The following is a 16,288-nucleotide window of genomic DNA, read 5'->3' on the forward strand; positions in this document are numbered from 1 at the left end:
AAGGAGACAATGCTTTTTGTTTTCTTCTGCTTAAACAGTAATTATCTTCATATGACAGGGCATTCAAACTATCATTTATTACTGAGTTATTGAAAGGAGATTCATCACTTACTTGCACAAAGATCTCATTCTCTTGTTCATGAAAATATGAATCCAAAACTCTGTCTATGATCTCAACAACAAAGCTCTCCTTTTCAGGATTCAGCACAAGATATGCTTGGTCATCACAATCTGAATGTAGTTCTGAAGTAGCTGACTGGACATTATCACAATCTACAATCAGCACTAGACTTACTTGCATGCTGCTGTCTTCTGTGGGCAGATCTGAAATGTCATTCTCCCTTTCGTCATTTTCAGCCATATGACCATCTTGAGCTTGCTGATCTGGATTCTGCTGCAAAATGTCCTGACAAGTATCCTCTAAGTTTTCTTTATGCTACTGAAACGGATTTTCGTACAGGGCCTCCATGATTTCATCATCCATAAAATTATCATCTTCATAATATTTCTCAAGGCTTTCAATAAAATTAGAAGCATGTTTGCAACAGTCATGAACCAAATTTAATAATGGATAAGAGTCCTTATATCGTTCAATGAACATAGCATGAAAATCCTTTAAACAGTAAATACAAGAAGGCGGCAAACTTTCATACCAGGATTGGGCTTCACCTTCCAGAGTGGCCAAGAATATCTTCATCAAGCAATCTTCAGGAAAATCAACCTTCAACTTGCGAATATGCATGTGAAATCTAACCAGATGTAGAGCAGCGTCCTTCCTACCATCATCTTTAAATGTAGGCAAATTCCTTGACCAATCTACCTTCGGAATTTTATTTGGAAAACCAGGGATGTGATCTCGGCTCATGGGAGCATATCTTCTTGCAACCCGATCCATTTTGAAAAGCTCAAAGCTACTAATCTTCCTGCAGTGAAGTCACCATGAAGCATTGATCTCTGGAGTTTTCAGTGAAGGAGTCGCTAGTGAATGATTTCAGCCTTGTCAGTGTCTGATCGTTTTCCACAATCAACAATCAGATCTGAACTTGATACATGTACTGGGGCAATTAACAAGTTAGATGTCACGATTACAAGCTAGACCGGAGATTGACTGAAGCAACGTTTATCTACTTCCGCTTATGCAAAGCAAAAGCGTTTCGAAGGCTACCTGGCATAACTTCAGGCTCCGTCTAAGACTTATGAAACAAACACATCAACCCACAAACAAGTTTGTTCTCCCCAGGATGGTCACCAATATGTTAGCGCTTGAATTTGGCCTCAGGCTGAAGAAGGCAAAATCCAAGGCAACATCAAACCACTTAGCCTCGTAGCTAGCCCTATGAGGACAGGAGAGGGCTCTCTCTGGGTCTATCTCGGCAAAAGGTTTTCAAAGGGCTGAGATGACCAATAAAGAACACTGATTTTAGGCTAGTAAACTGATAGGGAAAGTTTGATTTTAAATTTTTAGGGTTTTGTTGGAAAACTGAGCATGGCAATTTTGGGTGCGGGGATGAGACACAGTTTTTGCAGAGGTATTTTTGGGGCAAGGTAGGAGATTGTCTTGATGCCTTTGAAATAAGTGAATGGATAGATATGACTGGTGAGGAGCTAAGGAGAGCAAGAAACCATCGAGAGTTCTCCTTAAACAGATGAAAACATAGATATTAAGCAAACTTAAAGGCAGAGCATAGAAACCATGAATTCTACCTTAACACTTCATTTACTTAATTTGCAGAAGAGAGGATTTGGAAAATGATACACATAAAAAACTTACAAGTACATGAGAGAAGCACACCATCAACACAAATCACCACAGGAATCCCAAATAGTGCTGCAAAACCCTGGTCTTTCCTTTGCCAAAATTGCAGAGATACAAAGAGTAAAATAGTCTAAGCTTATCCCTCAAGAGTCCAACCATGAAAATGACTAAGAAAATACATAATATAGGCAAGCTAACACATTCCCTTGCCTCTAGGGGTCGAGCTCATCATCCTAGGAGCTATTTCAACCAATTCTAAACTGAGCACTATAATCTAGGCAATCAAAACAACTTGCCTCTATAAGCTAGGAAACCAATTCATTCATTAATTTTTTGCCATTTTATGAATGAATCTTCTAGAATAGGTAAAAAAGTGTCATTTCAACATGAAATTACATCAATTACATCAAGGAGGATGAAAAATCCCACCAAAAAGTCAAAACTGGTCAAATGTTGCGTTTTCCTGAGCTGAAGGTGAAAAATTGAGAAAATGTCCTGATGCGTAGCGCGCCATTTCTCAACGCGTAGCGCGCCTTTCAGCCCACTTTTTAGGCACTTCCTGGAATCCAAATGAGGCACAAGTGGGCTTGTTGGAAAGGTCTTTGAGTCGACTTTCCAACACAACTGGAATTTTTCAATTTGGAGTTCATTTTCCTATCAAAAATTAAATCTCCCAAGACTGGTCAAAATGTGCCAAATGAGGCTGCCTCAAGGCAGAGTGCTGTTGCAGTCAACTTTTGGATGTCTTCCTCAACTCAAAATTGAGCTCATGATAGCTCATTGGAAATATCTTTGTGTCTAGTTATCATTTGAATCATCAAGAAAGTCATTTGGCCAACCAAGCTAGGAGAAAACTTGATTTTCCCAAGGTCACTTCAGAGGTGCATTCGATTCTCCTGAGGCAACGATATTTTTGACATTTCTATAAAACCATGACACCTGTGTAAAAAGTGAAGGAGGATTTTCTTCCTTGGCCTGTTTTGGATGAAAAACTCTCTCAATTTTCTAAAATTCATCTTTTATTGCTCAGAAACATCATTTTAGTGAAACTTATCCCAATGTGTAGAACATGGGATTTTGTCGAAATGAAGCGAAATGAAAGGGATAGGGGGCTTCTAAATTCTTGAGGAAATTTTGGGGAGTAGGGAGGGATGTTAGGAAGCAGGAGAAAGTGGAATCTCAGATATTGAGTGAGGGGAAGGGGTCCAAAAGGGCAAAACACAAGTCCAACCTAGAAAATTGCCAGGTTGTAGCAAGAAACTAGGGTTTGTGCAAAAATGAGGAATTTGGGGGATCTCAGTGATGGGAAGCATTTGATAAGGTACTTTAAGGATAGGGGAAGGTGTATGAACATCAGGAAACAAGTTTTTCCGATGATTTGACCGTCCAAGAGAAATTACCTCCAAAACCCTAGGAGAGGGAAATGAGCTTACCTAGGCGCAACTGAAGCATGAACAAGGTGTAAAATGACTCATTAGACACTGACATGATGATAACAACCCTCTGAATGATGATAGAATCAGCTGAATGATGACATGGACTAACATTTGGGCAACTTTGAAAAGAGTGAAAACAAACCCTAGACCTAATGCCTAGTGACCAAATTTTGCTTGAAGACTCACTGAAATGACAAAATTTGACTTTGACACTCTGAGACCACTTTGTAAGAGCATATTTGATCACTGGAGGAAGGCTGGAAAGACTGACACTAACAGGTTGCATGTAGCTTTTATCACTATTAACTACCATTACATTCATACAATTTATCATTTTACATAATTTCATAATAACGATGTTATTTTGGATTTTTTTCTACTCAGTTAGGGGCTCAAGTATGGCCTAAACCTAAGGCAATGTTCATATTACCTTTGTTTCTAAGGAGCATATCATCACAAAAACAGGAAATAAGTGTGTTTCTAAAGTTCACCATGAGATAATCCTCTTGATAATGTACATGAATCTCTTGTCAATATGTTTTTTTGTTAAATATAATGAATCTTATTGTAACGTATCACTAACATACACAACTTGGCTACTTCAGAAAAATAGTGTAATCTAAAAGTATGATTAGGGTTTGAGTGAGGGACTCTTGGGAGCCCTACACTTGGCATGTTAAGGACATATGTGATATTCCAAAAGGTTTCTTGATGTCCACGTTTAGGGACATCAATAATTGTATGAGGATTTTATGTAGAGGTCCCTCAATATATAGAAATTTACTTGTGTTTTCATGTTCGAGGGAGGATTTTCCTAATTAAAATTTAACAAACCTCCATTGTCCTGTTTTAGTAGATGGATTCCTTGTCTAATTATATTTTTTCTTAAAATGCCTAGCACAACCCTTAGGAAATTTTGTTTGTCACTTATGTCACATACTTAACAATCTTTGATTGAATGAAAATATTTCATGTTTAGGGAAATCTTTCAAAGACTTTTATATAGTTCGTTGACATTCAAGTTGGAGAGAGACACCACCACCAACTCATCCACTACATTAGCATTCTTAGAACTTATCCTTGTTTCGAAGTCTTGATAATCATGTCAAAGAATTCCATTTCATTACCAAGAATCCTCCATCCACTATTGAATACATGCCTCTCAACATTACTCAAGCCTAAGATATGACAAAGCCATTGATGGATAAGGAAGTCATTATCCCTTAGTAAATATGCATTAGGGAAGTGAAGCCTAGTATAACATACTATCAAGTCTGGTTCAATATGATTCAAACAAATATACGAGGCTTTGTGTGGGTTTAAAACCAATTTTTCCCTTTTGCATTGTGGACACATGCTAAGATATTTGATGATACAAATGCTTACTGAAATTCTCAAAGGCTTGTTCATCTATGCTAAATATAGAACTTTCACTTGTTTTTGGATCAATTTTCTCTAACTTGGTTTTCATTAGTCCATATTGCATCTAGTTTGAGGTGTGGGTAATTCCATTGAATGTGATCTATAATGAATGACTTATTTTGCATGGGCCATTGTCTAGCCTTTACAACACAATCAACTACAATAGACTTGCTGTATGTAAGTTTGATTTTCATTTAAAGAATTTGGTTTTATTATGTTGATGCATTTATTTTTGGATTATATTGGTCGAGGGATTTAAATACATTGAGGGTTGCTCAACCATAAACAAATTATAGGGTGATAGTAACTCCACATAAAAGATTGGTGAAGCCCTCAGTATGGTAATAAGTACAATTCAAAATCATTGTTGCTAACATGACTTGTTATTGTATATGGACCACAATGGAGTGGGTGTAACTTAAATTACAAATCTTTGAGCCTCTCCTTTTGTATGTGCAATGAAACTTGGAAGCTAAGATCAAAATTTTGATGAACATTGTGATTTTTGTGTAGCTTCTTTTACTTTTTTTTTTGCATTTATAATGTATTATGCTTAGCATACAAATTTTGCACTTATTAAATGAACTTAACATATTTGTCTATTTCCTTATACAACATGACATAAATTCTCATATTCATAGGCATGATATGTCTTACATCAATCTGCATTGAGGATTAGAGCTTGTTAGAAAAATTGAATGGGTTATGCTTTGTAGAGTTGTTTTGATCTCTATTTGTTGTATAAATTCCAAGTAATATCCCAAGAGTGTGGATGTTTATGGTTATGTATGTGTAGAAGTTGTATGATTATCTTGTTGACGACCAACTAATATTTGGTTTTTGACCAACTGATATGTGGTTTTTATTTTATGGATGAAAAGTTGTGAATGTATTGAGACTTATATATAGCATACTATAGAGTGGCTTCAAGTTTTGTAAAAATATTTTGGATCCCTTTTGGAGACAATGTGTGAAAAATTCACTACTGAAATTCTATTGCAGCAACTAGAATTAATTCTTAATGTAAATTAATTATGCAGTGTATTGCTACGAAAAAAATGAATTAATCACACTGCAATATTCAAAAATAAAAATATTGTGGAAGATAAACTAGAAATTGAGAAAATACTGGCACACACACACAAAAATATAACACTGTTATGCTTGGACAAAAGTCCTCAGAAAAAACCAATGTGGGAAAACCGGTACAACAGTTGAGGGTTTTTATTATTAAGCATAAATGAGAAAATTCAAAGTACAACTAGATGCCCAAACTAGCAATCCACTACCTGAAAATTGGCCACAAAAATTAGTGAGACAATTTTTGTCTCACCTGACACTGATCCAGCTATAAAACTAGTGAATATTGGGCTCCATTAAACCCCTGTGTTAGCCTCTATATCAAATTTGTGTAGGCACTGGTACGCTCTTCTTAGAAACTACAACTGATCAAGGTGTCTGCCCAATCTAGCCTCTGAGAATGACTCACTGGCCCTCTCTGAAAATTCTCCCAGTCTCCAACAATTGAATCAACCCTCTGACTAGCCAATTCAAAATCTGCTCTAAAGTTTCTATGCCAGCACTACACAACCTTACTGAGGAAAGTTGACCCTCTTGTAGCTGACTCTCCAAAACTAGAAAACTTCCTCTAGACTCACTGTTTATGCACTTCTCTGTCTCTACATACCCTATCTATATTGAATTCTTTTGGCAAGATGCTACTCTTTGGAAAATATAACTACCCAAGGAAACTCACTCTCGAGGGTGTTCCTCCATCTACCCATCAACCTCTTCTTATAATATCCAGTTGGGACTCCAACAACAAATATTAAAACATAATCAATGGTTGAGATCATTTCCTAGTTGATCTGTGCGAGTTTCTAGAGAATTCTCACCTTCCTCAATTAATTGTTGCTAATTAATCATTTTCCCTAAGTTAGACTTAGGAAAAATTTAATTATTGATTAATTAACTTAATTAAGGCATTTCTAAGTGGATTTTCATGAAACCTTTTTTGGGTTCTGGAGTCCTAGTTTCATAGCCTCTCTGACAACTATAGAGACTAGAACACCATTTGATGCTACAAAAAATAACACTCCCTCTTAGCGAGGAAGGTGTTCTTGTGTCGTACTACTACAACACCTCGTCTATGCATCATACTCCATACACATTGTTGATGTCTGGCCACTGTAACTTCCTACCACTACCCACCACCCACTATGCAACTATGATGTTACATCTATGATGTTGCTGCCAACTCTGCATATACATTGTAACTCCCTCTCAATTGTTGTTTTTGCAATTGCAACCACTACAACTAAGAAGCATCCAAAATACTAAATTAATTGTGTCTATGTGTGCAAATGTCTCTTAAGAATCTAACTACTACTAGCCATTATTCTTCCACTGGGGAATTTGCGCTGCTACTGAGCCTCTTGCTATGTTGTCAACACTACTATGTGCTCCTCAGTATCTGACTGCTACTAGTTTGCAACTGTCACTTTGGAACTGACTGTATCAACTGTCATTGATCATCCTTCTACTAATATTATGGGCCCCTATAGCAAGGTAATGATCTATGAGAAAACACCAACTGATTATTACCTTAATGGACCCTACCAAAACCTCTATGCAACTCTAGGACTATAGCTCTATATTGCCCCACCTCACTCCTGGAGGTATAGTTGCAAACATGGTGAAGTCTTCCTCTAATTTGGAGGACAATTTTTCTATCTCTGCAGATGTTTTCTACAGCTTGTCCTTCTTCCTTTGAGGACACTTATTACTGTAGTGGCCAAAATCACCACACCTGAAGCACTTGACCTTATATAGGTCCTTATTTTTCTTCTTCTCCCCCTTTCCTTGACTGGAACCCTTCGATGCAAGGGCCACATTATCTTCCTCTTTCTCACCTTTTTATCCATTACTATTACTTACGTTGATGGATGTCTTTACAAGTTCTCACCTCATTAACTCCTGCTACAGGTTTGACCACATCCTGTCCCACCTAGGTAGAGTATCTGTTGAAAAGTGTGCAACAAGAAATGCTTGTTGAGAGTGCAACAAGATGATGGAGCTTAGTGGAAAGGAGTTGCCTTCACTAAGTGGGTCCGCAGGAAAATTTTGGCGCAAAGTCTATTTTTGGATCACAGCAGGAGTGATCACAATAGGAGTGATCACAACAGGAGTGATCAGAGTCTATTTTTAGACTGCTAGTCAAAAATAGAAAAGTCAAATATTATTGTCTCATAATAATATTTAGACTATAAACTTTATCTTATCCTCTTGGAGCACTTCAGTTTGAGCTAAAGATGTGGAACATGCAGCTGTCAGAAGGAAATATGCTTTCTTTATGAGTCAGTTGAGCTATTTCATGCAGGACATCAGTGAGAACTCATGTGGTTGAGTTCTGTGGAGTTGGATGAGCAGTTAATGGAGTTGTGTTCAGTTTGACTTAGTTGAACTAGTTGTATTTAGTCTAACTGATCAATAGACTAAGTGATGAATTGTGTGAATTAGTTATTAATTAATTCACTAATTATTAACTCATAATGCAACTGAAGAATACATTAGTTAACTCAGTGCATGTACAGTTCAGTGGAGACAGGTGTTAGAGGTTGAGATTGCTATTAATTGTGCATGAGATTTTTCACATGCATGGATTGAGTAATGCCAATGACGATTGCGCAGTATGGGGCATAATACCAAGTGAATATAGCCTCTGCTCACGTGATTCCCAGTGTGGGTGATTCTTTTGAGGTGAAAACAAGCTTGGTTCAACCATTCTCATTCATTCTCAGCAGGTATTGTGCAATGGAGGCATGCAAAGCAGCGGAGGAGATTTGGAGATCAGATCTGAGCTGTATTGTGTGTAACAGGTGGAGATAGTACTGAGTACTTGTGAGGAGTATTGTACTATGTATTTTTACATGTTCTCAATCAATATAATATATAGATAGTTGGGTTTTTTAGTGAGATGCTTTCCCCGGGAAAATACTGTGTTGATATGTGTGATTGATGCTTCTATGTGCACATGTTATTGTTTCTGCTTCTGTAAATTGATGATCAACGTAGAGGAGGTTATGTATTATGCATGTTTTCCGCAATAGTGTATAATCGGGATAATCTCTGTTGAATAAGTGTCATATTATTCAAAATTTCTACAGTATCTTGACCTAATATTCCTTGGATGAATATCTTCCAATCCTTTGAGACATTGTTCAGTGCGAAACACACAAGATTTGTGTCTTGATGTGCCTCTCCCTGGCCACCAGTTGATCCCAAATTTCCTGAATTATGGTAAGAAGGGGATCAATCCCTTCACCCTTATACATCCTGATGTTTCATAACTTCTCTTTCAAGTTCATCTTCCACTGCTCGGAAGGATTTTGATATAGTTGTGTGAGAGCATCCCACATCTCTTTGGTAGTGTTCTTTCCAGATATATGTGAGACTATATGGTCCCAGACACCATCCAGGATCATTCGCTTCCCCTTAGCCATTTCTTTCATGTACTCCTTTAGCTGATCTGCATCGGTTGGTACTACCACAACTCTCTCTGCAAAGGTTTTTCATTCGTGCTCATCTAACATGAAGGACATCCTAGCCTTTTAGATGACACAGTTGGAAGCTCCTTCCAATCTATGTTGGTCTCTAAGCCATGTTGTGGCTTTCTATGAAACTGGAATGGAGATATCCCTCTTTCGCCTACTAGCTCTGCTATTCTCCTTCCCTTCCGGAGTGAGAAAATTTTCCTGCTGCTATTGCCTACTACAACTAGAAATATTGGACTTATAGACTAGAAAATATCTAAGAGAAATCTCCCTCTGCGTGTGCACTTTCTCTTCCACCCGGTGTTGATTCTACTCTAGCAATTGCTTCAAACCCTTTTATGCCCAAACAAGGAATCTACTCAGTGAAAATATGAGATACTAGTGCTCCGTTTTCCTACTGGAATCACTCAATCTAGAAAGACACAGTTTTCTGCAACTCTACACTAAAAAATAAAACTACCTAGCAATTTGCACTTCCTGGCTAGGCACTACGTAGCCCCAAAAAAGTTGTCCTGTTGCTCCCTTTGAATAGCGAATTTTATTCTTCCACTTCTAAGCTTCCTTGTCTGATCAAATTTTCTCTGATGCCATGTGAAAATTTCATTACTGAAATTCTATTGCAACAACTAGAATTAATTCTTCTAACTGTAAATTAATTATGCAGTTTATTGCTATAGCAACAACGAATTAATCACACTGCAATCTTCACAAATAAAAATATTGTGGACGATGAACTGGAAATTGAGAAAATATTGGCACACACACACACAATAATATAACACTATTATTTTTGGACAAAAGCCCCAAAAAAAACACAATGTGGGAAAACTGGTGCAGTAGTTGAGGGTATTTATTATTAAGCAGTAGTGAGAAAATTCTAAATAAAACTAGATGCTCAAACTGGAAATCCACTACAAAAAAACTGGCCACAAAAATTAGTGAGACAAATTTTGTCTCGCTCGACACTAATCCAACTCCAAAACTAGCGAATACTGGGCTCCACAAAACCCCTACGTTATATTCTACGCCAAATCTACGCAGGCAATAGTACGCTCTGCTTGGAAACTACAACTGATCAAGATGTTTGCCTAATCTAGCCTTTGAGAATGACTTGTTGGCCCTCTTTGAAAATTATCTCGGTCTCCAACAACTGAATCGGCCCTTTGACTGGACAAATCGAACTCTGCCTCTGAAGCTTTTGCTCCAGCACTACGCGGCCTCACTAAGGAAACTCGACCCTCATGTAGATGACTTTATGGAACTGGAAAACTTCCTCTGGACTCACTATCTCTTCCCCTCTCTGCCTTTGCATCCCCTATCTAGCTCAAATTATTTTTACAAGAATTTTCTCTTTGGAAAATTGAACTTCCCAAGGAAACTTGCTCTCCAAGTGTGTTCCTCCATCTACCCATCAACCTCTTCTTATAATATCCAGTTGGGACCAAGATTAAAACTTAATCAATGACTGAGATCATTTCCTAGTTGATCCATGTGAGTTTTTAGAGAAATATCACCTTCCTCAATCAATTGTTCTTAATTAATCATTTTCCCTAATTTAAACTTAGGAAAAATGTAATTACTGATTAATTAACTTAATTAAAGCATTTCTAGGTGGATTTTCCTTAAATCTTTATTGAGTCTCAAAATTGTCTTCCATCTTCATCCATATTTCCATCATTTCATAACCATTTAGCCCTCACTTCATAACTATCTAGCCTAAAATCCTACATTAAGTAACCATCATCATAATTATATGGGTTAGGATCCTTGTTTTCCAAAGTTATTTATTTTATGTATATAAAGTGAATTTATGATTAAAAACTAGGAAATTAGCATGGTTTCATATATCTATATATGTGTTATGAGTTTTGTGACATGTGTAGGCTTATTTGGAGAATCTAGAAGGGTCTTACTTGGTCTCCCAAGATCAAATTCGAATTTCAACTCAAGAGGTGGACCATATTCCAAGGAGAAAGATCATGGAGATCTTGATGTGTCATAGGATTTGTATTTATTATTTAGGGATGAGTTGAGACAAGTGTGGATCTAGTATATATTTAAGGTATCTACATTTGTTGAGTAGATATCCATAATTCATGTATAATAAGAGGAACATCCTTCAAAGGAAACCAACAGTTGTCATATGCGCTAACATCAGATTTATGATTGTTCATTCAACATGAATAATATTATTTTCTTCCAATTATGAGTTATGAATGTTGCTTGATTCTTAAGGAGTGATAGATGTTCATGTGTGTTCATTGAGGAATGGATGGATCCCCATCAACCACAATTCGAATACATCTGTAACATAGTTTAATTTCTGTTATTTCCTTTCATGCAAGTGTGATTTACTTTCCACAAGTGTGTTTTGTTATGTGAAGATTTAATTGTTTCTTGAATTCTAGTTTATGATTTGATGCAATGGTAATGTTGTTGGACTAGAACTATGAGGAAGGACAATCAGGACCTCCTAATTTAGGAGCCTCTTCTCTTCCTATCTACACATCACAAATTGTTGCTCTTTAGTTTCTCTTCTTAGGGACAATACTGTGAGGAAGGACAACCAGGACCTCCTAAGTTAGGAGCCTCTTCTCTTGCTTGTTGCATCTTGAATCAGAAACTTTTTAGTTTCTTTAAACTTAGAAGTTATTTGTAATATGCATTTCCTTTCTTTCTTTCCATCCTAAACAAACTTTCTACAACAGTTTCATCTGAGGTCCCATATATTTTGGTTTGCTTCTAAGTTTATGAAACCCCCAGGTTGACATATTAAAATAACAAGGGATTTAACATACCATTAAACCACCCTACATTTTTGGCACCGTTGCCGGGGAAGAAAACTTAGATGTAAGCTAGTTAGGAGGATTGTTTAGGAAGCATTTTTCATTTAGGGTTAACTGCATTTAGGCATTTTAATTTAAGTTTATTTTTCATTTGAATATAGAAAACATAGAAATAAAACAAAAAATCCACAAATCAAAAACCCCATTCACTAAAAATAAAAAATAAAAACAAAACAAAAAAACACAATAAAAATCCAATTGCAACAACCTTTAAGTTTTTCAGATTTTAAGTTTTGGGTACTGTAAGAACCCCTTTCCAACTAATCCATATGTATATTTGTAAGAATGATGAGTATAAGTTTGGAACAACTCACTCAAATCCTAGCAAGAGTCAAGATCTCCTCTTCTTGCGAAGAAGAGATCTTGACAGCAGCCAAAATGTTAACTACTCCTCCAAAAGAAAACAATGAATCAACATTCGAAGAATCATGTACCTCTGATGAGGAACAATTATTCGAACAAAAGATTGAGGAGGACAAAGAGAAGTGCAGCATGATCTAAATCAGAGTGGAAATCCTTGTCGAAAGATGGTTTCGATGGCTTCAAGAAAATACTAGGTTAGATCAATTTCGTTTTTTTTTTTATTTCACTAAATCACAGTCACAACAATTAAATTCGATCATCCTTGTATATTTTCATTTTAAAATTTCAAAATTGAAAATGAATATATTTTTATTACTATTGTGTGAATGGTTACACTGGAAATTTAATTACACGTAATGGTTTGTAATTTTCAATTAGCATAGAGTAGGTAGGATGATATTTTCAATTTCAAATAAGTATGCTCTCCTCCCACATCTTTGCACGATCTCGAGGATCAGAAAGTAGGATGTCTATAAGCATTTTCAGGAATGAATAAATCAAGGGTTTGCAATATGCTTGTCTCCATTTGCTAAAAAAATTTCATCCTAAATCAATAATTTTTCTAGATTGTTTTAGAGTTAGAATAAAATTTAAATTCTTTTAAAGATTTTAATTTTTAATACAACATCAAAATAAAAATAAAAATTTTAGAAATAGAATTTAATTTATTTTTAAAATTTTAGTTTAAAAAAAAACAACAAAAAATAAATCATTTTTTTTCACTGTTTGAATTGACAACTTTGAAATCGCTTATGCTAGATGTGTGATTGAACACAAAAGAGAAGTAAATAAACCATTGGAAACTCAAGGTTGAAGGTTGAGCAAGTGAACAAGCTCAAGGAATGAAATGGAAAATTCTATTTGCCAACCCAAAGAAAAGTGTCGCGACAATTTTCCCAATGGAACGTTATAGGGAAGGCTCACTTCAGCATATGTATCCAAAACACCCATGAACCACAATGCTAATATTGGGTTTGAATGGCCTTCAAAATAGGTATAGTTGAGTCACCTAATTTTCGTGGCCCTTACCAACCCTGAATTCATATCCCTCTAGTTAGTAACATATCTTTGGTGTGGTGTGTTGATGCGTAGTTAGCCATCCAATCAAAATATTCTCTTGAGTAGTTTATTCTGTTATCCCACCATTGACATTATGGTGATCCCTACCAGTTTCTGGAACCCCACGTCATGAGGTATCAATCAAAATATCTCGATCAGTAAATTTTTTTTTTTTATGCCAGCATTACATCATCAAGCATCGAAAGGGAGGTAAGGGTCATTGGTTCAGTGGCCATGTCTTGCTATAAACAAACTAGCCACTTTTCCCTTTTTAGGTCAAAACCCACATGACAGTGATGAACTCAGCTACAAAACTATCATATTGCAATATGGTTGTTGCAAATTCCTTTGTGGCGGTTCCAACTGCCCACAATTTTTCAGGCATCTGCTAAAATTAATCAGAGAAAAATCCTCAAAATTCATCAAAAGTCGGCCTCTCTTTTTGAATTAAAATCTATCCTATCTTCACACGATTTCTTGTGATCTCTCTTTCCCTAAGATCTCGATTTCCCAGTCCACCATTCATTCAAAGATATGATTCATTGGAACGATATATTTAGAAGTCAACAGGGCCAGTAGGGGAGAAAAATCCTCAAAAATCCATTCGTCTGTGAGAAAATCAGGTTCTAATTCGTAGAAAAAAGAAGAGATCGCATTGATTCCTCCTCATCTCCATATCATTTACGTAGCAGCAATAAGTGCAATCCTCCAACAGGGTTTGACTTTCCGCTATATGGGATTTATCTCTTGACCACCTCATATTTCCCACATTCAGTTTGTTCAGGCTTCAATCTAAGATCTCTCATGTTATAAAAGGATTTTAATGAAATATCTAGATTGCCAACCTTCAAGGAGCCTCATATGAGTGAAGAGAAAGTAGAGGTTGTGGGTATAAATCCTGCCTGCTGCATTTTCTCGTGAAGAAACAACGCCTGCTTCCAATCACCTTTTCTACAAACACCCATGATGACTATCTCAAATGTAGAGGAATCTGGATGAAATGCAGGGTGATGATACAGGTCCAAAGCCTCCTGCACTTTCTTGACATACAATAATTTTGTAACAGAGGGTTGAACGACCCACATGGAATTTTCCAGCCATGTACCTTCATGTGTTTCATTAATTCATTCAGTCCCCCTTCTCTGCTTTCTAGAATGGAGATTATCTGTTGGCATTTGTTTAAGTTTTTATTGTGCTTGTTTGCAAACTTACAAAGGTCAATGTTTTCGAGCTTAAAGAGATTAATGGGTTTGATATTCTTTGAATCATTTGAAAAGAAAAAAAAACTTGCAGAATCGGAGCTTTGTTCCTTTTGAGAAGAAAGGGATTAGAATTTATCGATCTTACCAGTAGCATATTGCATCTCCAGCTCGATGCATTTAGGTATCGGACATCAATATTGCTGCATACTATTGCATTGCGTCTAGGGAAGCACTCAAAGTCACTTGGCAGTTTTGAGGCATGGAATAGATGCTTGAATGATTTACTAATACTTTCTGAGTCACATATAGAGCCTGTGATCCTTGCAATATTTATAGAGGCTGCCAATAGATGTAAAGACAGGAACGCTCACGTAAACTTAAAGCTTCTCTGTGATCTTTATGAACTTGATCGAATATGGAAAGACATTGGAAGCTATATAAATGTATACTATCTTGCACCCATCAAATTATTCAGCTCAATGAATACCTGTGTTTTGAAGTGAGGAGTGTGGCAAGAGAACTTGTGGATGCATTTTGTATTCAAATAGCTATGCATTACTTGTATTACATGATTTTTCATTACATGCATGGTGCCCACTTGATTGAATAGGTATTCATTATGTACATGGTGCCCATTTGGCTCGAACCCACTTGATCGAATAGGTATGTAGTCTAGACATCATGCAGAGTATACACAATTTGTAGGCTTCTAATGTGTCCATTGAGAGCTGAATCAGAGGTCGAGGTGGAGGCCGCGACCAATAGGAGTAAATTTGAGCGATTGAGGGAGGTGGATGACGTGGCTCTGATGGTTGTGTTCTTGGTGAGAAACGAAGGAGAATCGGTTAATTCTCAGGTTGTTCGTGTCAAAGGAGGTGTGGTTTGATTAATAAAAATGGAGTTCGATGGATAGTGCTCACTGCAATTTTTTTTCAGAAGAGTTAGGATTTTAATGGATTATGTGTTCACATAGTTTGTTTCCAAATCAGTTGAAGTGTAAGGGATTGTTTTTAATGGATGGTTTTTGTGCCATGCATTAAATTCTATTCTCAATGAACAAGGTCTAGCTTTCGGATTTCCACTTGAGTTAAAAAAATATATTGAGTTATTTTTAATTTGATTATAGAATTTGGAATTTAAAAAAAATCAAAACAATTAAAAATATATAAAAATCAAAACAAATAAAAAAAACTTAAAAACAAAACAATTAAAAAGAATAAATAAATAAAATTTAAAAAAAATTGCAAATGAACATTTCATAATTCTTGGAAACTATTTATGATAATTGGTTTCTTGGAGTTACTTAAAAGGAACTTGCGCACAAAGGCAACAAGTAAAAAAAAAATCATTTTATTTTATTTGGTTGCTAGCATTCATACTCATTCTCACATTTTATGTCTTTCAAAAGCTCTAATAGTTTTCATGCAGGATTTGTACTGAGCTTTTATAGGTGTGCATATGATCTAAGTTCATGCAAATGTGATCTCCAGAAATCACAATAAAACATGCATCATTAAAGCTTGAAGGAAGCTAATTTTTCATTACATATATCATGACATTTTCCACTACACAGAAACCTTTTGCGTCATGATATGTTTACCCACATTTTTCATTCAATGGTCATTTAGTCATCCATTTTGGAGTCCACTTA

The sequence above is a fragment of the Pinus tabuliformis genome, chromosome J (assembly GCF_031772625.1).
Source record: "Pinus tabuliformis cultivar Carrire ecotype Pingquan chromosome J, CPIR1, whole genome shotgun sequence".
NCBI lineage: Eukaryota > Viridiplantae > Streptophyta > Pinopsida > Pinales > Pinaceae > Pinus > Pinus tabuliformis.